Genomic DNA, 26,004 nt, shown 5'->3' with positions numbered 1-26,004 from the left:
CTCCACCATGAAGAGAACAGCATGTCCTTTCACTACAAAATAGTTGAGATCCAGCATCTTAAAACAAATCTTTCCCCATCAACCAACAGCATTTGGTCGAGATTTGCATGCATATTCCAGGCCATACAATGTGAAGCCACAGAGTAGATATTGGTCAAGAAAAGGGAGGCCTGTATTTTTGTATCCTTTAGGTAAATATTTAATAGTGTAATTGCCAGATCATAGGGTAGTTCTAGTTTTAGTTTTTTGAGCATTCCAATGTTTACAGCATCATTATCAACAATAGCCCAACTATGGAGAGAGCCCAAATGTCCATTGACTGATGAATGGATAAAGATGATATGGGGTGTGTGTGTGTGTGTGTGTGCGTGTGTGCATGTGTGTACACACACATGCACACACACACACACTGGAATACTACTCAGCCATTAAGAAGAATGAAATCTTGCCATTTTCAATGGCATGGATGGAGGTAGAATATATTATGCTAAGCGAAATAAGTCATTCATAGAAAGACAATACCATATGCTTTCACTCAAATGTGGAATTTAAGAAACAAAACAGAGAATATATGGGAAGTGGGGGAGGGGAACAGCAGGAAACAACCACAAGAAGCTCTTAACAATGGAAGGAGGTGAGTGAGAGATCAGCCAGATGGGTGATGGGTACAAAGGAGGGCACTTGTGATGAGCACTGGTTGCTGTATGTAAGTGATGAATCACTGAATTCTCCTGAAACCAATATTGCACTGTATATTAACTAAAATTTAAATTAAAAAAAGGAAAAAAGAAAAAAGGAGGCCTGGGAGTTAGGCTTAGTTTTAGAAAATATACTACAAGTATACAAGCAGCATTATTGCTGGGAAAAATATATCAGTAAAATCTGCACAGGAAGCATCATGTCTTCTCTAAAGATGCCAAAAGAAATCAATAATCATAACAGAAATACATAGTGTTAGCCATATGCCACATGATGTTCTAATAGCTCTACAGATATTAAATTATTCACCCTTCATAAATATATGAAGAACTTCTATTCTTATCACCACCACCCCTTTACAAATGATAAAACTGACACAAAAATGTGTAGAAACTGTCTCAGCATCTCACAACTAGTAAGCAGCAGTCTTTATACAAACCCAGGCATTTTGGTTCCATGTCTGTGTACTTGCTACTATGCTATAGAGGAAATAAACATATGCCACTTAATAAATTATCATAAATGTAATACTCAAGTTTTAGGAAGCATATTTTACCTCTGAAACTTCTGAACTAAACCAATTGATAATGGTTCTCTAAATTGAGCTCATAGGAAATCAATTTAATAAATATATGTGCCAGTTTGCTATGTTTAGCACTGTGGAATTTCACAGCGATGGATAAGGAACCATCTCTAGGCTAAAGAATGCATAATCAAGCACAAAAGGCAGATGCTTATAACCAATGGTAACAAGACTTAGATTAAATAAAATCATAATAAAAATACTTTGTAATGTGGGAGGGAGGTCAGTGTTAGAAGCAATAGTAGTAGGTTCAGAAACATTTTATTTTGAAAACAAAACTATATTTATCTAAGACTAGTTCTTTTACTAACTAGCAATCTGAGTTTGTTACCTAAATGTATAAAATTCAGGTCAGTGTTAGAAACAACAGCAGTAGGTTCAGAAGCATTTTATTGAAAATAAAACTATATTTATCTAAGACTAGTTATTTTAGTAACTAGCAATCTGATCTTATATGTTAGCTAAATATATAAAATTCCTTCTCCCTTATTTATTTTTTGTTGTTGTTGTTGTTTTTGTTGTTGTTCATTATTTAAGGTGACATGCAGGTAAGACAATGTATGAGAATGGACATAGCAGTGTGTAAAGCAATGTGGGTATTATCAACAGCATCATAGTCCTTTGATATTTTTCATTTTATTTGTTGTCATACAGTATCCTTCACTATAGCCATTTGGTATGGATGCTGTAAAACTTTAGGCTAAGATTTGTGTGGTTAAAAAAAAGAAAGCATTATTTCTATTTCATCACCATCCCCAGATATTTTATATTCAGGTCGCTTCCTAAATTGAATTTTATTTTATTTCATCACTTAATTACTTCCTTACAATGATACTCAACTGTCTTGTGTTATTTTGTTACTGTTATTTTATAAGCTTCAAAACACTACTAACATCATCATCACACCTATAGTAGACTGTATTTTCCAAAAATGGCTTCAACAGTATCGCCCATGCCATACACCCTTCTTACAATGTGACTTTGAAGCTTCTCCTCTGAGATGTGGGACTGTCTGCAACTGACAGAAGCAGCAGCACGTGACCCTCAAGGGTCGTAAGAGGCAATGCGGCTTCTTCCTGGTTCTCTTGGGGTGTCATGTCCAAGGAGTTTCAGTGAGCTCACAGAAAGACCCACATGAAATTTAACAGAGCCCACAGACCAGTCCTTGGGGTTGCTAGCCAATGAAAGACCAAGACATGCTAGAAAGGCCTCACTGTCTCTGCCCAATACAGGACTGCTGTCACTCTCGGTGGCTGGCAGACACTTTGACAGATCTGTGTCATGCCTAGCTTTGCTTCTTCCCTTTTCCTTTCACAGTATTACTTCCCAGCCAACCTTTCATACCCTTCATTTTAATTATCTAAGTGGCCAGAGAAACTGGCGATAGCAGAGAAGATAAAAATGGAAAAGTCAGGCAGAAACCAAATCAACCAGAGCTTGATAATCCCTAATAATGAGTTTTGGTTTTTCTCCTGTAAGTCAGTGATCTGCAAATTATTTTGATGATAAACATTTATTAATAAATAAGTTTGACATATACCTTCAATATATGTTCATATGTACTTATAAAATATATAGGCAGATATACTAGTAGATTTTATGTTACAAATGTACACAAAATATAAGTTTTTAAAGGCAAAAATACAAAAAAAAATTTATAAAAGTAGATATTCACATTTCTCGTTGGTACCAAATAGTTTTATTCATTCCCTGGAATGTATGTGCCCACTTCGGAGGCTACTGTTTTTGGCAATGGGGATCCCTAGATATTTTATATAAGAACCTAAACCCCTTGTATTTTACAAAGGTCATTCTGGTGAGGCTGGAGAATGCAGACATTAAGGCTAATTAAGGTGAGGAGGGAGTAGTTAGATAAAAGATTACAACACATGAAAAAAGATGGTAGGACGGGTAAAAAAAAGATGTCATTTTGAGAAATATTTGTGTGATGAAATAAAAAAATACAATGTTTGATAGAATGTAGGTGGCAAGGGATCCCAAGTTTTAAAAAAACTCCTGGAATTTGGGGAAAAATTAGTCGATAGAAGAACCATGGACCTGAGTTATAAAAAAAGAATATAAACAAAGAATGTCCTTTTGAAAAAAATATAATATATTCAGTTTGGTTAGTTTGGGTTTAAGTTGCCAAGAGACATCCAGATGGAGAAAGTCTTGAATATGCAACATATATACTCCTGGAAACATTAATTAGCAGAGTATATGTGTTAGTTGAAACAGTGATGATGAATTACTAATTAGATCAACCACAGTAGGTGAATGAATTGAGAAAAGAAGTACTGTGTAAAATGCTGTTACTGATATGATAATTATAATGCTTTCATAATTGCATTAGTGATATTTATTTTGAAACTTTCTCAGATTGCTTTAAATTATTCTAATGTAAACACTACTGAGTCCCAAATAAAGCCACCAAGGAAATAAGGGAATAACTGTGTGATTCCATAGTTTCTACTGAGAAATGAAGAAAATAACTTCTGGAGGGGAAATATTTTTTATCGTTGCAGTAGAAAAACTACCTGCAGAATCTTCTCCTATTGACAAAGAAGTAATGTTTTCATAAAGTTTTTGTTTAGACCATGCCAGCATCTTCCAAAGGAAGTAGCGAAACATACCAATTCTAGAAATATACCATTGGTGCTTGAATAGCGTAAGTTTGAATTATATAGGTGCACTTATACATGGATTTATTTTGATACAATACAGTACTGTAAATGTATTTTCTCTTCCTTATGATTTTTTTAATGTTTATTTACTTTTGAGAGAGAGCACAAGAGGGGGAGGATCAGAGAGAGAGGGAGACAGAGGATCTGAAGTGTGCTCCTTGCTAAGAGCAGAGAGCCCAACACAGGGCTTGAACTCACAAACTGAGAACATGACCTGGGGTGAAGTCTGACACTTAACTGACTGAGCTACCCAGGTGCCCCATTTCTTATGATTTTCTTAATAACACTTCTTTTCCTCTTATTCTAAGAATACTGTGTATTATACATATAAACATACAAAATATGTTCTAATTGTGTTGATAAGGTTTCTGGTGACCAGTAGTCTATATAAGTAGTAAAGTTAGGGGGGAATCAAGAGTTACGTACACATTTTCACTGCTTGAGGGTTGGTGCCCCTTACCCATGCATTTTTTCAAGGTGTAAACGATATAGTGTCAGAGGATTCATCGAAACTTGATAAGCAGCAAACCTCCCTTGGCAGAAATATAGTTCATCACGTCTAGATCACCATTTAGAATTTGAAAATTTTACTTTCTTTTGCATTAATCTCATTTCCAAGTTATACACCAATATCTACCAAAAAAAGCTTGAAATTTTTAAGTCTACACAATATTCAGAATACATAACATTTTCAGAGTCTCCTTCTTCCTTAGACAAGATAACTTCTTCCTATTAATTAAAAGTTGTTTCTTGGATAAAAACAAAGCAAAAAAGCTGCAGTTTCTTAAGAATCATGAATAGTGGCACCTGGGTGGCTTAGTCAGTTAAGCGACTGACTCTTGAGTTGAATTCAGGTCATAATCTCATCGATTTGTGAGTTCAAGCCTCGCATAGGGACCCAAGATGCAGAGCCTGCTTGGGAGTCTCTCTCTGCCCCTCCCCCATTCACACACTCATGTGTGCTCACACTCTCTCTCAAAATAAATAAACTTAAAAACAAAGAATCATGGACATACATCACAATATAATATTTCACTTTTCTAGAAATTTGGCAACTGACATTTCGAGAACTTACCCAGACCCATTTATTGTTGTCATTTAAACATCAATGTAATAGTATTGGAAACTCACAAATGGTCATAACAAACATTTGGAACATTGGAAACAAAGCATATCACAATAGGAAATGCTCCTCAATAAGCAAAGTCACGCTTTTTTTTCCACCTAGAAAAAAAATTATAATAATCACATTTTATTTTTAGATAGAAATTTATCATGTAGAAAATAGTTCCACTTGCCTAGTTTAATATTTTTGGTAAATTAGGCATGGTAGGCATTATTACTCCCATTTTACAAAAGGAGAAACTAAGGCACTGAAAGAGTAAGTGCCCAAGGTTATACAGAGAACATAAGATACCACCTTAAGACCAGAATGAACATCTGACGCATCGTTTTCTTTTCACTATACCATGCAGTCTCCGCAAAACTGAAAATGAGACGAACAAGCATCTCTGATTGTTTTGCCTATCCCCCTAGCAATCTGGGATGGAGCCAAACTTTAAATCCACTCTTGTTCAATTTATGGTTTTACTCAAATGAGTCTTGCCAGGAATGCTAGATAAGTGTTCTGTGGAAATAACTAATCAATAAAGCAATATGAATAATCAAGAGAATTGGCAGTTTGTCCAGTTCTCATTGCAGTAAGTGGGAAGTTGGAACAGACTCACTGCCTATGCCCAGGAATATAGGTGAAGTCCTGTGATACTAAACTGTAATGGGACAAGCTTTCTGAGAATGATGGCATGACTGGTAGTTTCTCAGGGGAGCATGTCCTGGGATATGAATGAAGGAAAGTTTCAAAGGCAGAGAACAGAATCAGGAGATGAAGGCGAATAACCTTGGCTTTTTTCTTTTGTATCTATAAACTGTGAAAATCTGGTCTTAACTCTGCAATCGTTGCCCCTCCTGCCAACAAAGATTGCGCCATGCCCTTCAAAGTCTCCAAATATTTTGAGAAATCTATCACAGTTGGCTTTAACATTGCTTATATAGCTCAAATATCACAGAGGATCATATAAGAAAGTTTGACAGACTTGTACCAGGAAACTAAAATTTTCATTCCCGAGTTTAGGGAAGCTATCTTCTTTGTGATCTTACATTACTGTCTCCACTCAGTCCACCTGCCACCCCCCGCCAAGGCCATCCCCCACCACTGCTAAGCAGGAGAAAAACCTAGAGGGAGCCAGTATTGGCATGATTATTTAGATACTTACCTTTTGAGTCTTGAAGTCAGTCAGAATTCCTACAGACTCCAAGGAAGAGATTTGCATACAGCAAGTTTATTTGGAAGGAATCTAGGGAATGACAATAAAAGAAAGGAAGCAGAGCAAGACATCAGATTTGTGATAAGTTTCAAGACGAACTACATGGAGCTTGGAACTAAAATGTCACTTCAGATTTGTCCCAAATTGAGGCAAGGAGGCCAGGCTTTTGTCACTCCCCATCCCGTTGTTGGCTAAATTTTCCCCAAGAAGGGGTCATAACTCTGGGGAAGTATATCACATCTGGAAATAGGTTCCTCATGATGCAGTTGGTATTATTACCTGGGGAAACAGAGAAAGGAGAGGGGAACAGATGACAGCACTCACTTCTATAGTTACGCCTGAGGCTGCAACTAACATTCAGGATCTCTAAATCTCATTTTCAACATTGTTTCCTAGGAGGACTCCTATCAGATGTCCTAGTCTGGGTGCCCTTGGATCTAGGAACTAAGCCAGAGATTGGCATGTGAAAGTCTTATTGAGAAGTGCTCTTGTGTAAAACACCAAAAGAACCACGTGCAATTAACAGAACACCTAATCCGGTATGGCAATCGAAAGAAAGAAAGATTCAGAAGAGGTGATACATGATCTAAATAGGAATTTCTTAGTGACAGTGAAAAACTGGGAGCAAGTAAGGCATCTTGAAAAGAGTGACCATCATACAAAAAAGCAAAAAACAAAAACAAAGCGTAGACATGAGTATGGGAATCTCAAGCATTGGATATTGCTGGAATGTGAAGTGTGAGGCAAAAAGTAGTAAAAGATGAGGTTGGATGGTGGTACAGGGGTCTGAATGATAAAAGTTTATGGGTAATGGGTCAGGGAGTGAAATGATAAAAATTGCATGTTGGATTGTTCTGGCCACCTTAGAATGAGATTTAAGAGGAACTATATCAGATGCAAGGAAACTAGTTAGGGGACATAAATGCATTCTCATCTCTGCACATGTAATCAATTTTATCACCTTTTAACTTCTGTGATTCTGTTCTATCCAGGTTTATTGGGAACTGTTATTTGCTTGTTTTCCTAAAACTTCTAAGACTACTTCCTTGATCTGCTTTGTTTCATTTCAACTCAAAAGCCTATAAATAATTACTGATCATTTCTTTTATACTGGGTACTGTGCTAGGTGCTGGGGAATTGATGAATAAAAACTTCCTTTTGAGGGGCATTTTAACTCTGACCATACTTGGTTGAACTATCAACTCGAAAGTTACTAATGCCAAATCTAATAATCAAACTCTCTGAAGCATTTTATGCTTTGTGCTTTCTTTTTTAAGATAATTTTGTAGTTGATAAATTAGAGATGCCATTCTATTATTTCTAAATTAACCATCGAAATAAAAATAAAATAATAATAAATAATAATAAAATGTACAATGAAAAAGCTAATACAGGAGATAAATGAAATAAAGAGAAACACTTCATCAGTAAAAAAATGGCAGAAAAGGAAGAAAAATAACACAAAGAGAAAAATATAATACGGAGAGAAAGAGGCTAGGCACAAATAAAATATAGTGTATGACTCCATTTATATAGTGTTTACGAATAGGCAAAGCTAATCTATGATGCTAGAGGCCAGAATAATGATCACCCCAGAGATAGGGGTGTATTCCCTGCGATGGAGCATGAGGTAATTTTGAGTGCTGTCTTTATCTCTCTGCTGGTTACATGGGTATATACATATGCAAGGTTCATATTTCTTAACCCCTTAAATGCGTTTGCTTTGCATAGATGAAACTCAAATTTAAAAACAACTTATGAGGTCCGGGAGCTGAGTGGAAAGAGGAGCAAGGATGCATGAGTCAAGGAGGAGTCTTTATCAACCTGAGTAACTGAAAGAGTGTGAGGTGCACAGCCCCACTACTCCCCTGATTCGGACAGGTGCAGATACATCTGACTGTTTCCTTGACTTGGTGATTCAAGCTGCAGTGGCTTCCTACTAGGATCCTAAGGTGAAAGGGAGATGGATGTAGCTGCATTTTGGAAGTGGCTGTTGTTCCCTTCTTCTAGCCTGCATCAGATGGAAGACTGTTGTTGGGAAATGGGTACCAGGAGGAAGATGGCGGCGTAGGAGGGCGCTGGGCTCACCACATCCTGCTGATCACTTAGATTCCTAAATAACCCAGAAAACCACCAGAAGACTAGCAGAACAGATTCTCTGGAGCCAAGTGCAGACAGGAGGCCCACAGAAGAGGGTAGGAAGGGCAGACAGGCGGTGCGCGCTACACGGAATGGCGGGAGGGAGCCGGGACAGGGGGCAGCTCGCCTGCCAAGCAGAGGCCCCGAGTCTGGCTTGCAAAAGCGGAGAGGCCGGACGGAGTGTGTTCCGACAGCAAGCGGGACTTAACATCTGGAAGGTTATAAGTTAACAGTTCTGCTCGGAGAGCGGGAAGGCTGGAGGACAACAGGAGAGAGAGCTGTTGAGCCCTGGACGACAGAGCGCAGCTTGGCGGGGAACAAAGGCGCTTGCCAGCGCCATCTCCCCCAGCCAAAATCCCAAAGGGAACCAGTTCCTGTCAGGGAATTTGCCTGCACCACACAAACACCCAATGCTGTGCTTCTGTGGATCCATCCGTCCAGCGGGTCTGACTCACTCCCGGTACCACAGGGCCACTCCTGAAGCGGACCTCCAAAGGAAAAGTGAGCTAAACCTGCCCGTCCCACCCCTGTACACTTTGCCCATCCACCCCAGCTAATACGCCAGATCCCCAGCACCACAAGCCTGGCAGTGTGCAAGTAGCCTAGACGGGCCACACCACCCCACAGTGAATCCCACCCCTAGGAGAGGGAAAGAGAAGGCATACACCAGTCTGATTGTGGCCCCAGCAGTGGGCTAGGGGAAGACATCAGGTCTGACTGCGGCCCTGCCCACCAACACAAGTTATTCAAGACAGCACAGGGGAAGTGCCCTGCAGTTCCGCACCACTCCAGGGACTATACAAAATGACGAAACTGAAGAACTCCCCTCAAAAAAACATCCAGGAAATAACGACAGTTAACGAACTGATCAAAAATGATTTAAACAATATAACAGAAAGTGAATTAAGAATAATAGTAAAATATTAATCACTGGGCTTGAAAACAGTATAAAGGACAGCAGAGAATCTATTTCTACAGAGATGAAGGGACTAAGGAACAGTCAGGAGGAGCTAAAAAATGCTATTAATGAGCTGCAAAATAAAATGGAGACAACTACAGCTCGGATTGAAGAGGCAGAGGAGAGAATAGGTGAACTGGAAGATAAAATTATGGAAAAAGAGGAAGCTGAGAAAAAGAGAGATACAAAAAATCCAGGAGTATGAGGGGAAAATTAGAGAACTAAGTGATGCACTAAAGAGAAATAATCTACGCATAATTGGTGTTCCAGAGGAGGAAGAGAGAGGGAAAGGTGCTGAAGGGGTACTTGAAGAAATAATAGCTGAGAACTTCCCTGATCTGGGGAAGGAAAAAGGCATTGAAATCCAAGAGGCACAGAGAACTCCCTTCAGACGTAACTTGAATCGATCTTCTGCACGACATATCATAGTGAAACTGGCAAAATACAAGGATAAAGAGAAAATTCTGAAAGCAGCTATGGATAAATGTGCTCTAACATATAAAGGGAGACCTATAAGACTCGTGACTGATCTCTCTACTGAAACTTGGCAGGCCAGAAAGGAATGGCAGGATATCTTCAATGTGATGAACAGAAAAAATATGCAGCCGAGAATCCTTTATCCAGCAAGTCTGTCATTTAGAATAGAAGGAGAGATAAAGGTCTTCCCAAACAAACAAAAACTGAAGGAATTCATCACCACTAAACCAGCCCTACAAGAGATCCTAAGGGGGATCCTGTGAGACAAAGTACCAGAGACATCGCTACAAGCATGAAACCTGTGGACATCACAATGACTCTAAACCCATATCTTTCTATAATAACACTGAATGGAAATGGACTAAATGCGCCAACCAAAAGACATAGGGTATCACAATGGATAAAAAACCAAGACCTATCTATTTGCTGTCTACAAGAGACTAATTTTAGATCTGAGGACACCTTCAGATTGAGAGTGGGGGGATGGAGAACTATTTATCATGCCACTGGAAGTCAAAAGAAAGCTGGAGTAACCATACTTATATCAGACAAACTAGACTTTAAATTAAAGGCTGTAACAAGAGGTGAAGAAGGGCATTATATAATAATTACAGGGTCTATCCATCAGGAAGAGCTAACAATTATAAATGTCTATGTGCTAAATACAGGGGCCCCCAAATATATAAAACAATTACTAGGATAAGCAACCTTATTGATAAGAATGTGGTAATTGCAGGGGACTTTAACACTCCACTTACAGAAATGGATAGATCATCTAGACAACAGTCAATAAAGAAACAAGGGCCCTGAATGATACATTGGATCAGATGGACTTGACAGATATATTTAGAACTCTGCATCCCAAAGCAACAGAATATACTTTCTTCTCGAGTGCACATGGAACATTCTCCAAGATAGATGACATACTGGGTCACAAAACAGCCCTTCATAAGTATACAGGAATTGAAATCATACCATGCATACTTTCAGACCACAATGCTATGAAGCTTGAAATCAACCACAGGAAAAAGTCTGGAAAACCTCCAAAAGCATGGAGGTTAAAGAACACCCTACTCAAGAATGAGTGGGTCAACCAGGCAATTAGAGAAGAAATTACAAAATATATGGAAACAAACAAAAATGAAAATACAACCATCCAAACGCTTTGGGATGCGGCGAAGGCAGTCCTGAGAGGAAAATACATTGCAATCCAGGCCTATCTCAAGAAACAAGAGAAATCCCAAATACAAAATCTAACAGCACACCTAAAGGAAATAGAAGTAGAACAGCAAAGACAGCCTAAACCCAGCAGAAGAAGAGAAATAATAAAGATCAGAGCAGAAATAAACAATATAGAATCTAAAAAAAACTGTAGAGTAGATCAATGAAACCAAGAGTTGGTTTTTTGAAAAAATAAACAAAATTGATAAACCTCTAGCCAGGCTTCTCAAAAAGAAAAGGGAGATGACCCAAATAGATAAAATCATGAATGAAAATGGAATTATTACAACCAATCCCTCAGAGATACAAGCAATTATCAGGGAATACTATGAAAAATTATATGCCAACTGGACAACCTGGAAGAAATGGACAAATTCCTAAACACCCACACGCTTCCAAAACTCAATCAGGAGGAAATAGAAAGCTTGAACAGACCCATAACCAGAGAAGAAATTGAATCAGTTATCAAAAATCTCCCAACAAATAAGAGTCCAGGACCAGATGGCTTCCCAGGGGAGTCCTACCAGACGTTTAAAGCAGATATAATACCTATCCTTCTCAAGCTCTTCCAAGAAATAGAAAGGGAAGGAAAACTTCCAGACTCATTCTATGAAGCCAGTATTACTTTGGTTCCTAAACCAGACAGAGACCCAGTAAAAAAAGAGAACTACAGGCCAATATCCCTGATGAATAGGGATGCAAAAATTCTCAATAAGATACTAGCAAATCGAATTCAACAGCATATAAAAAGAAATATTCACCATGATCAAGGGATTCATTCCTGGGATGCAGGGCTGGTTAAATTTCAGAAATCAATCAACATGATACATCACATTAATAAAAGAAAAGATAAGAACCATATGATCCTGTCAATCGATGCAGAAAAGGCATTTGACAAAATTCAGCAACGTTTATTAATAAAAACCCTCAAGAAAGTCGGGATAGAAGGAACATATTTAAAGATCATAAAAGCCATTTATGAAAAGCCCACAGCTAACATCCTCATCAATGGGGAAAAACAGAGCTTTTTCCCTGAGATCAGGAACACAACAGGGATGCCCACTCTCACCGCTGTTGTTTAACATAGTGTTGGAAGTTCTAGCATCAGCAATCAGACAACAAAAGGAAATCAGAGCATCAAAATTGGCAAAGATGAAGTTAAACTTTCACTTTTTGCAGATGACATGATATTATACATGGAAAATCTGGTAGACTCCACCAAAAGTCTGCTAGAACTGATACATGAATTTTGCAAAGTAGCAGGATACAAAATCAATGTACAGAAATCAGTTGCATTCTTATACACTAATAATGAAGCAACAGAAAGACAAATAAAGAAACTGATCCCATTCACAATTGCACCAAGAAGCATAAAATACCTAGGAATAAATCTAACCAAAGATGTAAAAGATCTGTATGCTGAAAACTATAGAAAGCTTATGACGGAAATTGAAGAAGATATAAAGAAATGGAAAAACATTCCGTGCTCATGGATTGGAAGAATAAATATTGTCAAAATGTCAATACTACCCAAATCTATCTACACATTCAATGCAATCCCAATCATAATTGCACCAGCATTCTTCTCAAAACTAGAACAAGCAATCCTAAAATTCATATGGAACCACAAAAGGCCCTGAATAGCCAAAGTAATTTTGAATAAGAAGACCAAAGCAGGAGGCATCACAATCCCAGACTTTAGCCTCTACTACAAAGCTGTAATCATCAAGACAGCATGGTATTGGCACAAAAACAGACACATAGACCAATGGAATAGAATAGAAACCCCAGAACTAGACCCACAAACATATGGCCAACTAATCTTTGACAAAGCAGGAAAGAACATCCAATGGAAAAAAGGCAGTCTCTTTAACAAATGGTGTGGGAGAACTGGACAGCAACATGCAGAAGATTGAAACTAGACCATTTTCTCACACCATTCACAAAAATAAACTCAAAATGGATAAAGGACCTGAATGTGAGACAGGAAACCATCAAAACCCTAGAGGAGAAAGCAGGAAAAGACCTCTCTGACCTCAGCTGTAGCAATTTCTTACTTGACACATCCCCAAAGGCAAGGAAATTAAAAGCAAAAATGAACTACTGGGACCTTACAAAGATAAAAAGCTTCTGCACAGCAAAGGAAACAACCAACAAAACTAAAAGGCAACCAATGGAATGGGAAAAGATATTTGCAAATGACATATCGGACAAAGGACTAGTATCCAAAACCTATAAAGAACTCACCAAACTCCACACCTGGAAAACAAATAACCCAGTGAAGAAATGGGCAGAAAACATGAATAGACACTTCTCTAAAGAAGACATCCGGATGGCCAACAGGCACATGAAAAGATGCTCAATGTCACTCCTCATCAGGGAAATACAAATCAAAACCACACTCAGATATCACCTCACACCAGTTAGAGTGGCCAAAATGAACACATCAGGAGACTATAGATGCTAGAGAGGATGTGGAGAAACGGGAACCCTCTGGCACTGTTGGTGGGAATGCAAATTGGTGCAGCCACTCTGGGAAACAGTGTGGAGGTTCCTCAAAAAATTAAAAATAGACCTAGCCTATGACCTAACAATAGCACTGCTAGGAATTTACCCAAAGGATACAGAAGTACTGATGCATAGGGACACTTGTACCCCAATGTTTCTAGCAGCACTCTCAACAATAGCCAAATTATGAAAGAGCCTAAATGTCCATCAACTGATGAATGGATAAAGAAATTGTGGTTTATATACACAATGGAGTACTACAGGGCAATGAGAAAGAATGAAATATGGCCCTTTGTAGCAACGTGGATGGAACTGGAGAGTGTTATGCTAAGTGAAATAAGTCATACAGAGAAAGACAGATACCATATGGTTTCACTCTTATGTGGATCCTGAGAAACTTAACAGAAACCCATGGGGGAGGGGAAGGAAAAAAAAAAGAGGTTAGAGTGGGAGAGAGCAAAAGCATAAGAGACTGTTAAAAACTGAGAACAAACTGAGGGTTGATGGGGGGTGGGAGGGTGGGGAGGGTGGGTGATGGGTATTGAGGAGGGCACCTTTTGGGATGAGCACTGGCTGTTGTATGGAAACCAATTTGACAATAAACTTCATATATTGAAAAAAAAATAAAAACAACTTATGAATGAAATAAAAAGATTTCTCGGTGAGAATAATGTTTTTCCTCCCCTCCATCCAGTACCAGGCTTAGAGTGGGAAGTTTCTATTCTTATCTATGTTAAAGCATCATACTTGAATTCACCCTTTGGGATCCTGGTTTTATGTGAAGGGTCACCATGGTTGTTCCATCACCTGCCCCTATACCAAGTATACTCATTCAAATGCCCCCCACCCTCTCCCACCCAATGTTTGGCAGACACCCTCAGTGAGGGCTGACAGGGCATCCATATATTTCCCAGAGTTCTTGGTTGGTTTATTTTTATGTTGTTTCTCCTACCTCTACTTTCATGCCACCTTAAAATGAATCATATGGATGGATGGATGTTTCAAGTACATATTTTATCCAACATTTTAGTAGTTTTAGTCAGGAAGGTTATTCCAGAAATCTAGAATCACTGTCTGATAAAAAATGTAAGTGTCTCTCTTTCTAGCATGTATTTGCCCTCTATGCTGTAGATTATTGTCTGTAGAATCAAATCACCTCTGTGGGAGGTGTGTCACTTGTGGTCTTGATCACTGGACCCAGTCTCGTTATTCTGCAGATGCCACCAGCCATTTTCCAGCTCCTCACCCTTCCATCATTCCAATTACCCCAAATCCGGGACCAGATAAAATCTATTTAACTTGATCTGTTGAAAAAGACAGAGGCAGAGAGAGAGAGGAGGGAGGGAGATAGGCAGAAGAAAGGAGAAAATGAGAGAGATGGGAGTAGAGGGAGGACATGAATTAGCTGATAAGTAACTATTTTTCTAATGATGTTTTTCTATTTTTCCCTTGCATTTTTAAATAAATTTCTTATTATATTTAACATGGGTTTGTGCATAAATGCAAGTTTTTGCTTACTCAAATTTTATTCAAATTTTGACAGATTTTAGCTCTTTTAATCAACTCATTAATAGTTTTTTTTTCCCAGAACTCTTCATAATTTTTAATAGCGGCACTATATTTTGCCATTACAAAACACCTGTCATTTATTTATACTCTGACTTTCTTTAATTGGAAGTCATATTTGTAATTAATTTTTAAAAAATAAGTGTTACATGTGCTAAATTCTGTGGAAGTTTAAAAATTTTTTATTAATAATGAAATCAGATGCTGTTTTACCCTGTTAGCTCAAACTTCACTAGTAGATTCTAACTGACTTTGGTTAATAGCTAAACCAACAGGAATGATCAAAGATTGGAATGTAAAAGGTACTTCACCTAAAAATCTAGAGGTTGTTTAGGACTTTTGACAGTCCAATAGTAAATGACCAAGTATGGTTGAGGGTTCACCAAGAAACCCAAAAGAGTTGTGCCTAAGAGAAATATTTAAAATATTGGGCTGATGTGGCCAGCTATTAAAAATCTAGGCAGGCGTGCCTGGGTGGCTCAGTCAGTTAAGTATCAGCTCAGGTCATGATCTCACAGCTTGTGAGTTCAAGCCCCACGTCAGGCTCTGGGCTGACAGCTCAGAGCCTGGAGCCTTCTTTGGATTCTGTGTCTCCCTATCTCTCTGACCATTTCCCACTCACCCTCTGTCTGTTTCTCTAAAAAAATAAATTTTAAAAAGTTGAAAATAAATTTAATAAAAAAAAAATCAAGGCAGAAGATAATCCAAAGGAAAGCCAGTTTTCCAGTAAATGAAACCAGTGAAGTATCATTTGGGAATGGGCCTCCGGCTGACATCAATACTGGAGACAGAATAGTTGTTCCTGCCTGGGAACTTCCTTTGCTGAGGAAAGCAGCTCTCAAACAAATGAGATCCGTTGGACACATTGCCAGTACCATCAGGGCCAACACATGCCACTACTAGGGCCAAAAAAGTTGGTCTTTTAATACTCTTCTGCCCTGAAGGGAACGTAGTAATTTTCTTCTAGGAAATGCGATAGGGTTGAAAGAATACAAAGTGAGCAATATTTCAAAGGACTTTTAATTATAGTTATACTCTTAGACCCAGTGGATGTTTTGCCCTCACAAAATTCACTGGCTTCAAAATGACGCTATATGAAGTTTATTTTGCTTCATGATAATCCTGTGATACAGAATTAATTTGTTTAATGTCTATATGAGGAAACAGTGAGCCACGACTTACCTAAAAAACAAGACCAAGAAATGACAGAACCAGGGTATGAACCAGTTTTTCTAAATCAATTTCCAGTGGTTTATGTGATATAAAGAAGAAGAAAAAAGAAATTGTGAAAATATATCATTAGCTACATGATCTAAGGAAAGTTACTGCACATATCTGGATATGAAAGAAAAGGAGATAGAGGGGAAGAGAGAAAGAGAGAGAAAGAGAGAAAATGAAAAAAGAAGAGGGAGGGAAGGGAAAGGAAGAGAGGGAAGAGGAGGAGAGGGGAGGAGGGGAAAGGGAAGAGAAGAGAAGGGAGGGGAGATAAAGGAACATTGGAAAATATGCATCCTAATTTCCTAGCTAACATCTTGAAAGGTAGTATGGAAAAAACAATTTAAGAATGTGGTCTCTAGAGCATGACTTAGTAGAATTTACATATCAAACTGCACAACGTTGGTCAATTTATTCATTTCCCTGTGAATCAATTTCACACATGAAAATGGGGACATAGAGTTACAAAGGTTAAATGAGTTCATTGCACAAAATAAAAGAGCACCTGGCACATTCCTGTACTTTATTATTATTATTATTATTGATGAAACTGATAATTTTGTAATACACCCATAAAAAGAATGCAACTCTTATTATTTACGTATATAGTAAAAATAATGGCCTATTGAAATGTTATATTGAACTCTCTTCAGATTACAGCATAGCTTACATAATGTGTCCCAAGGAGTATAAGGCAATATTCTCATTTGAAAGAATGAACTGAATGAGAACAAGTGAAGCTATTTGTCAATTGTATGTCATAGGATAAGGGTAAATCATCAAGTTTCTCCATAGTCTGAATAGAATAGCCTATGAGTGTATGAGTTCTATTTGATCTGATTTTGTGCTCACAGAGCAAAATTCCAGTTATTGATCCTATTCCACATGCTGATTGAAAATAAGAAGGTAACTTCTGGGGTAATAGATGAGAGTTTTTCCAGGTACTAGACTAGTTTTGTTTTTCGTTTTTTTCTTCTTCTTATGGCTTGAACAGACATTTCTCCAATGGCCAATAAGCACATAAAAAGATACTCAACATCACTAATCATTAGGGAAATGCAAATCAAAACCACAATGAGATACCACTTCATACCCATTAGGATGGCTAATATAAAAACAAACAAACAGACAAAATCAAAGAATAAGTGTTGACGAGAATGTGGAGAAATTGGAACCCTCAGACATTGCTGGTGAGAATGTAAATATATACGACCTCTGTGGAAAACAGTATGGTAGTTCCTCAGAAAATGAAACATAGTATTTCCCTATCACCCAGCAAATTTACTTCTGAGTGTGTACTCAAAATAATTGAAAACACAGATTCCACAGATGCTGACCAATGAGTCATTGTAGTGTTACTCACAATAGCTAAAACATGGAAGCCACCCAAGTAGATAAACAAAATGTGGCATATACATGCAGTGGAATATTATTCAGCCTTCAAAAGGAAGGAAATTCTGATACATGCTACAATAGGGATAAACCTTGAAGACGTCATACTAAGTGAAATAACCAGTCATAAAAAGACAAATACTGTCTGACTCCACTCATGCGAAGTACCTAGAATAGTCAAACTTATACAGGCAGAAAGTAGATGGTGGTTGTCAGGAGCTGAGGGAAAGAGGGAATGGGGAGTTAGTGTTTAATGGGATAGAGTTTCAGGTAGGGAAGATGAAAAAAACTCTGGAGGGGGTTGGTAGTGGTGGTTGCACAACAATGTGAATGTACTTAATGCCATAGAACCATATACTTTAATTTTTTTTAAGTTTATTTATTTTTGAGAGAGAGACAGAGAGTGAGTGGGGGAGGGGCAGAGAGAGAGAGGGAGACACAGAATCCGAAGCAGGTTCCAGGCTCTGAGCTGTCAGCACAGAGCCCAACGTGGGGCTCGAACTCACAGACCGCAAGATCGTGACCTGAGCCGAAGCTGGACGCTCCACTGATGGAGCCACCCAGGCTAGAACCATATACTAGAACCATATACTTTAAATGATTAATGTGTTATATATGTTTTATGACAATTAATAATAGTAAAAAGTTTTAAAAGTCAGGATCAGAGCGCCAAGGACAATTCACATGGCCTGCCTCTCCCACCAAAATAATAAAAAGCAGAGAACTAGGTTAATAGTGGTTGATTTGTGCACTGATGAGATAAAAAAAGAAAAAAAGAAAAGGAAAAAGAAAAAGAAACAAAGAACTACTAACTTAACCAGAAATCTGTGTCTCTTGGTATATTCCTCTTGCCCCTTGTCTCTTGGCAACATTTCTATTGTACTTTATATCCAACAAGGGCTCAGAATGCACTAGTGATTCAATAAAAGTTTAATTAAGAAACATTTCTGTGTACCTGGGTGTGTTCTTTGTGATGTAAAATAACTAAAATCAACTGTCTGTAATATGATGATCCTTCCAGAGGGAATATTATTGTCCTGTACATGGTAGCGTTAACTTGAATTGTTAATTAACCTTTCCTGCTGCCTGCTTTCTCTTGAAATGGTAGATTCTTCAAAAAGCATGTGAAAATCTGCTATTCTGAGAGTTAACATCACATTTAACACATGAGGTTAAATTAAAATTTATTCTAGATCAGTCGCCATTAGTACCTTTATAATGGAAGTTCCTAAGAAAAATCAGGTGAAATTTAGAATTGATTTTGTGGCCAGGGCCCTGAGTCATAGATTCTAATAAGACAAAAACATTCTGATATTTATACTTAGGATCTAAATCTGACACAACATCACATTTAGTATATAAATCTAAATAGCAATATTTCTGACAAAAAAAAAAAAAATATATATATATATATATGCATGAATACACAGAGAAAAATGACATATAGCTGACTCATTCATTATATGATGATCTTTTTTATCTTCGGTGTCAAGAAACAACAAATTTTCAGGGCGCCTGGGTGGCTCAGTTGGTTAAGCATCCGGCTTTGGCTCAGGTCATGATCTCGCGGTCCGTGAGTTTGAGCCCCGCGTCGGGCTCTGTGCTGACTGCTCAGAGCCTGGAGCCTGTTTCAGATTCTGTGTCTCCCTCTCTCTCTGACCCTCCCCCATTCATGCTCTGTCTCTCTCTGTCTCAAAAATAAATAAACATTAAAAAAATTTAAAAAAAAAAGAAACAACAAATTTTCAGTTTATGTATTTTCCCATAGGAAAAGGAAAAAAAAAAAACCTACCTAGTATACCACAAAAAGTTCCTGAAAAGGTTTTTCTTTCTCATTTGTGTCTAGCCAACTCATCAAGCATATACTTCCTGATTATTCTTTCTAAAGCATAGCTTTGATCATGTCGCTGACCTGCACAGAAGCCATCAAGAGTTCCCTGTTGCCTACCAAGCAAAGGCCAAAACTTGATTCAAATAGTACAGCACTTACATCAGTCTGCATATTCCTTTTCAAACTGTCCTGTACTATTATTCCTTATTCATCTTCCCTGCTAAATAAAACTACCAACCTTCCATTCCTGACTAAACCCTAAAATTTCTAATTCCCTAGACCTATTCATTCTGCCTGACTGTAATATAAGGTATCTAAATTCCACTCTTCTACATCTAATACATTATAATCATCTTGCTTTGTATCATACTCCAGGATAGGAAGAGGATTTATACCTTCTGGTTGTCTTTCTACCATTTGTTTACAAATTAACATTACATAGCCTATGGGATTTATTAAAGCAAATAGAGAGTAAGACAGACATTTCAGCTTCCTAGGAATCTGGAAATCTATGCTCTACAGGATTCCACATAAGTATGTCTTTCTGGAAGTAAAAAGAAAGCTTAATGAAAAAAAAATTATCACAGTTTGTTCCTCTAGAAATTTCGATCCTGAAAGAGTAAAAAGAAACTGTATATACAAATGTTGTTTCTATATTCCACAAATATTTATTGAATATCATCCATGCACCTAAAATTATAAAAGCAGTGGAAGTGATGAAAAAATATAGAAGTTAGTGAAGAATTCCATTCTTTAGGAGTAAAGAGGTGTAACTATAATACAAGGTAGAAAGTGGTACATTGTAAAAGAGAAAGAGATGTCTATAGAGTTTAAAGGAAGAAGAGAGGTTGTGCAGCCTGGGAGGATCCCAGAAAGTTTCACGTTACAACAAGATGTTTCCATTTGTCCTCAGCAAATGTCAACCACAATGGAAACACATTAAGACAGCTAAGTATAAAACCCTTCAAGCAAGAATGTTTCCATGGTATCAATTCTATATGTTTATATAGATTTTTTTCTTGGTCTCATGAAAAACAGTTTAACAAATCTATGTAAACAAAAGCATTGAAAGCCACATTTGCCACAAAACACTGATGTTCTTAAATATTAGTGATTTGGAAGATCACTGTGTATATTCCCTCCCTGAACTGGCTCTCTTTTAGAAATGTGGGGAATTATTTTGTACTAGTCTTCCTTAGAAACTACTGACGCCGTATGATTGCATCAGCACAAAATCGCTTCATGAGTAGGAAGGTGCTTATTTCAGGAGCTAAGTTTGGTCTTTCACAAATTTGAAGAGCTGGAAGTGACTTTATGAATCAATTACAGTTTACCTCAGGACACTTCTTCCCTTTAGAGGATCTCTGCCAAGGCATACTCCAGAAGGTGTGCTTTCCTTTTTGAAATGACTATATGGAGTCTTGTGATGAAGAGAGAAGCAACAAAGAAATGCTGTTAAATTAATAGACTCTTGAATGGTACTATTAATAAAGGATAAATAGACCAATATAGTAATTTGAAAAGTGAAGTAAAGGAGTGGATTAAAAAGATAAATAAATAAACATGTTTATTTAGTTTCGATAAGGTTCCACAGTTTTAGGCATGGTGAACACATCATTCAATATGGCAAACAAGGTCCATGTTCTCCATGCATCTCATGTTCTAGATGTGTGAGATATGGGTTATGGGGAGAAGGAATACAATAGGTAACAGAAGAGATAAAATACATGTGATTAATAAATTTTAATAGTGGTAGGTGCTATAAAGACAGTAATGTAGGGTGACTTGATAAAGAGAGAATTGGAAGGGACTTTAGGTTAGGTGGGCAAGGAAGGGAGGTATATATACAAAAAAGTGATATTAGACCTGATACCTGGGTTTTCGATTTACAAAACAACAAGCCATGTAAAAATCTAAGCAGAAAAGCAACAAGGGCAAAGACCCTAAGGTGGAAAACAGCTTGGAAGATTCTAGAAAAAAAACAAGAAGACTAGAATAACAGAATGGCAACTGAGGCAGAGGATGCTACAAAGTGAACTTGTGGGGTTAAGGAAGGTCATTTATGTTTGTGGAATGTATACAAGCAGTTTGGATTTCAATTTTTAAAGACCTGATTTGAAACCATAGTAAGGACTTCTGTATATGTCTGTATACGTTAGTGAAATGAAACTTTTATTTTTATATTTATTTTAAAAGCCATTCATTATTGAGGACCTCCACATGTTAGAGTCTGGAGCTGGGGGAGAAGACAGACAAGAGGACAGACTTGCTGTGTAAGAATTTATACAGTGATAGAAGAGAAAGTGCTAAAATCCCTGGGTATTGGGGCACCTGGGTGGCTCAGTCAGTTAAGTGTCCTACCTCACCTCAGGACATGATCTCATGGTTTGTGGGTTGGAGCCCTGCGTTGGGCTCTGTGCTGACAGCTCAGAGCCTGGAGCCTGCTTCAGATTCTGTGTCTCCCTCTCTCTCTGCCCCTCCCCTGATGGCACTCTGTCTCTTTCTCTCTCTCAAAAACAAATAAAAGCATTTAAAACATTTTTTTTAAATCCCTGGGTATGTTTATAATGCCTTATGGATATTCTAAGGACTGATCTATCTTCCAGTTGGTAAGATCTTTGCATATTTAAACTTATATTTGCATATTTAAAATGATCTCTGCTCATGTAAATTGAAATATAGGTATAAACTGAGTGTGTGGAATTAGAAAGTGGATGCTGCTTTAAAAATGGGATTAAGACAGAAAAATACAAGGCCATTTATGGAATGCAGTGAACAGCATTTACAGTCCACATATGTGTTGTTGATACAGCCCACATATGTGAGGCGATGAAGGGAAATTCATTCATTTATTCAGAGAATATTTATTAAGCAAATACTACATGGGAGGTACCAAACTAGCTACTGGAGAACTGTAGTGAATGAATAATAAAGTCCTCGTTTTTATGGAGCAGTCCAGTAGGGGGAGACAGACAATAAACAAGTAAGTAAAGACTACAAGGTTGTGGTGAGTGCTTTGGAGAAAAATAAAACAGAGACAAAAGGAAAGGCAGTTGGATAAGTGGTTAGGTTAAACTTGTACAAAGAGTGATCAAGAGAAACATCTCTAAAAAGTGACAGTATAGCAGAGAACTGAAGGACATGAGATAGTAACTTATGCAAACATCTCGGGAAGAGTCAGTCATCAAAGCAGAGGAAGTGGTAGGTGGAAATGCCCAGGAGTGGGAGCATGCTTGGAATGTTCAAGAAAAAGTATAGAAAGTGGGATAACAGAAATACTGGAGGATAAGCTGGAAAGCGATAGGAGATGAGGTCAGAGAGGTGAGGTGGGAGGGACAGGATATAGATACTTAGCACCTCATAGGTGATAGCCAGTTAGGAAGCCACTGGAAGATAATGAATGAAATGGTAGAATGATGTGACTTCATTATCAAGAGACACTGTGATTATTGTGTTGAGAAGAGCCAAAAAGAATAGAACAGAAGCAGGTAGAGCAAACAGGCTATTGCATTATCGAGAAGAGCGATGCTGGCCTGGAGGAAGTGATGAGAAGGGTCAGATTCTGAAAATACTTTCAACTGATAGGATTTGATAATGGATCAAATACTGGATCAAAGAGAAGTCAGACTGATACCAATTTTTTTTTTAGCACCTGAAAGAATGGGGTTGAAGACTCCAGGAAGAACAAGTATTTGTTAGGCTGTCTAGATGCTATTTGTAGACATAGTAAGTTTGAGATGCCTATTTGTAACTAAGCAAAAAAAAAAAAATTGTATATGCAGCTGAATCTATGGGGCTAGACTTCAGGGGAAATGGAATAGATACAAAAATTTGAGAGTCATCGGGATTTACATGATATTTAATGCCTTGTTACTGGAGTAAAGTAAACATGGGGTAAGCCTACACAGAGAAAAGAAGAAGGTCAAGGATTGAGCCCTGAAGTGGTACAAAATTTAGAGTCCAGGGAGAGGAGGAAGAACCAGCCAAGGAGAAGGGTGCTAATGAGGAAGAACATAATAGAGTCAGAAGGAATTAATGCCCCAGTAACTAAATGAGGCAAAGAAAGAGTAATCAGCTGTGACAAATACTTTCAAGTAATTTGAGAACTGCAAAGTGGCCATTGGATTTAGCAATGGGGAAGTAATTAGTAACCTTGACAAGAGCAGTTTGAGTGGACTGGTAATAATTAAAACCTCACCAAAGTAGGATCAGGAGAGAAGAGATGGAAAAGAATTAGTGAAGGTTAAATCCTCTGAGAAGTTTTGTTGTAAAAGGTAGCAAAGAAATGGGATAGTAACTAGAGGAGGAGCTAGGGCCAAGAAAAGGTTTACTTGAGATGGGAGATAATTTGATCAAGTTCTGTGCTGCTGGCCATAGTCCAGTGGAGAAGGAGAAATTGATGAGACAGGGCAGGAATGGAAAACTGCAGAAGTGATATATTTGAGTGCTCAAGAGAGTTAGTATCTAGTGTCCCAATGGTTTATCCATATTAGTAGGAGGGAAAGCAAAGTATATTGCTACTAATATTTATAGAGGGATAGATGTGGTGTAGTAGAAGCCTGTAGAAAATCTTTTCTAATTGCTTTTTTTCTTCTCAGTGAAATAGAAAGCAATTTCATCAGCTGAAAGTATGGCTGGAAAGGAGGTGGCTATAGAGGTTAAAGGAGAGAGAAGATTTGAAAGAATCCTCTAAAGGAGTAGAAAAGAAAATTTCCTAAATGAATTGTGGGTCAGGAGAAAATGTCTATTTGAGATTAGCAGGTATGTGTTTAAAAGCGATATCATTACATAAAGTATGTGTTTTTCTCCAGTATGATTGCAGGGTCAGTGTATGAGGAGCGCTTAATTTAATCAAATTTAATTTTGAAGATTAGTATGATGTGAGGGGCAGTATTATGCATGAACGGATTCTAAGCAAGGTAAAGATTTGCAGGGGCGGGTCGGGGGGGGGAGTGGGTGGAAGTACAGTGAAAAGATGATAGGATCCAAAAAGTGTAGTTCCTAGAGTGCTGTCAGAGGCTGAATACAAGGAAGACTTAAATCTAGAGCTTGTGGATATAAAGATGTTGTCATTGTTGGTATTTGATAAAGTCTAATTATTTCCCTCAAAGTGGGTGAGTAGTCAAAGTAGAATGGAAAACAAGACCATTTGGTGAGGAGGTAAAAAAAAAATTAGGGTAAAATGATTAATTGCCCACATAAGAAGTAAGGACCACAGGCTCAATCTTAGAGTATGTGAAATGCTCTGAAATTTTTAAGAAGGAAAGTGGCATAATCAGTGCTTTGAAACAGGTCCTCAGAAAGGAACTTGCAAAGTGAATGAAAGTAGGTGGCGATTGAAGTAAGGAGAAAAAAAAAAATTAGCAGTCTGCTGGTATAATTCAGAGCAAAAACCAAAACCAAAAATGAAACAAAAGAAGCAAAAACTTAGAAGTTGAGTTGTGCTCTATTCTCAAGGTAAAGAAATATATGAACTGGATTCATTGTCCCAAGAATTTGGCAACTGGTAGACAGCCATATAAATAAACAAATCTGACCAGCTGTAATAAATGCGATACCAGAGGTATGCACAAACCAGAGAAGGATTAAGTAAGTCTGATGATTCAGCTATGCACAAAGATTAGGAACAAAGGAAAACTTTAAAGATGTACACTATTAGCTGAAAGATGAGTAGTAAATTTCCAGGTAGACAGCATAGAACAGGATGCGCTAAGTAGAAAGTAGAGTGAGCTTAAAGTCTAAAAGTGTACAGGACATGATGTGTGGGGTATGAAATACTGTTTTGGACTAACTTGAGCATGGATGCTAGAAGGGACAGGGTAGGAAATAAGGCTACACTTAGAAGTTAAAGCCAGTTATAAAGTACGTTGAGTGCTAAACTAAGGGACTTGGACTTTTTTCCTGTATATAATGAGAATTCACTGAAAGTTTTATGTGTGTATTTGGAAAGGTTTTGTGTATGTATACAGCATATGCATATATGTCTGTTTAAGAGAGTGCATGATGTTTCTTTTTGTGAATAAGCCAGCACTTATTTGGTCACATTTTGATCTCCCACGAAATGAATGACAACATAGAGGGGGATTGTGGATACAATATTGGCCCATTAAAGAGAGTAAAACTAGTTTTTGTTTTTAGCAGTCCAATTAGAAACATTGGTCTCATCAGTGTTTCTAATGGGTAGCATGGAACATCACTGCCTGTTCTGGTTAGCATAATTTAGTTTATGTTCAGTCCTTACTGAATTTATTTCATTTGCATTCAGAGGAATAAACCAAAACTTTAAAACAAAGCCAGAAAGCTTTCCCTCTGTTTATACGCTTATGTAATTTTTGTGACAAAATGTTGTGACAAACCCATGGCTTGCAGTGGGAGCATGAGGTTTACGTGGTTTCATCTCAAACTGG

General features: G+C 37.8%; 1 protein-coding gene across 9 annotated transcripts in view; it reads left to right on the top strand.

Annotated features, from left to right (window-relative positions):
• The window catches only part of OSTN (osteocrin), a 230,697-nt gene that overhangs the window by 111,614 nt on the left and 93,079 nt on the right, over positions 1 to 26,004 (top strand). For 5 of the 9 annotated variants that reach the window (XM_042956505.1, XM_042956504.1, XM_042956507.1 and 2 more), the window contains 2 exons: positions 21,794 to 21,870; positions 24,196 to 24,358. The exons of 1 other annotated variant lie outside the window; for it this stretch is intronic. The gene's annotated coding sequence lies outside the window, so the exon portion shown is untranslated. Of the gene's footprint in view, positions 1 to 6,703; positions 6,830 to 21,793; positions 21,871 to 24,195; positions 24,359 to 26,004 lie in introns of those variants that run through there. 3 more of the 9 variants (XM_042956510.1, XM_042956512.1, XM_042956513.1) reach the window with 3 other exon arrangements.

This window comes from Panthera tigris, chromosome C2, assembly GCF_018350195.1.
Source record: "Panthera tigris isolate Pti1 chromosome C2, P.tigris_Pti1_mat1.1, whole genome shotgun sequence".
NCBI lineage: Eukaryota > Metazoa > Chordata > Mammalia > Carnivora > Felidae > Panthera > Panthera tigris.
Note: the sequence above shows the minus strand (reverse complement) of the source record. Positions and strands in the feature narration are given on the sequence as shown.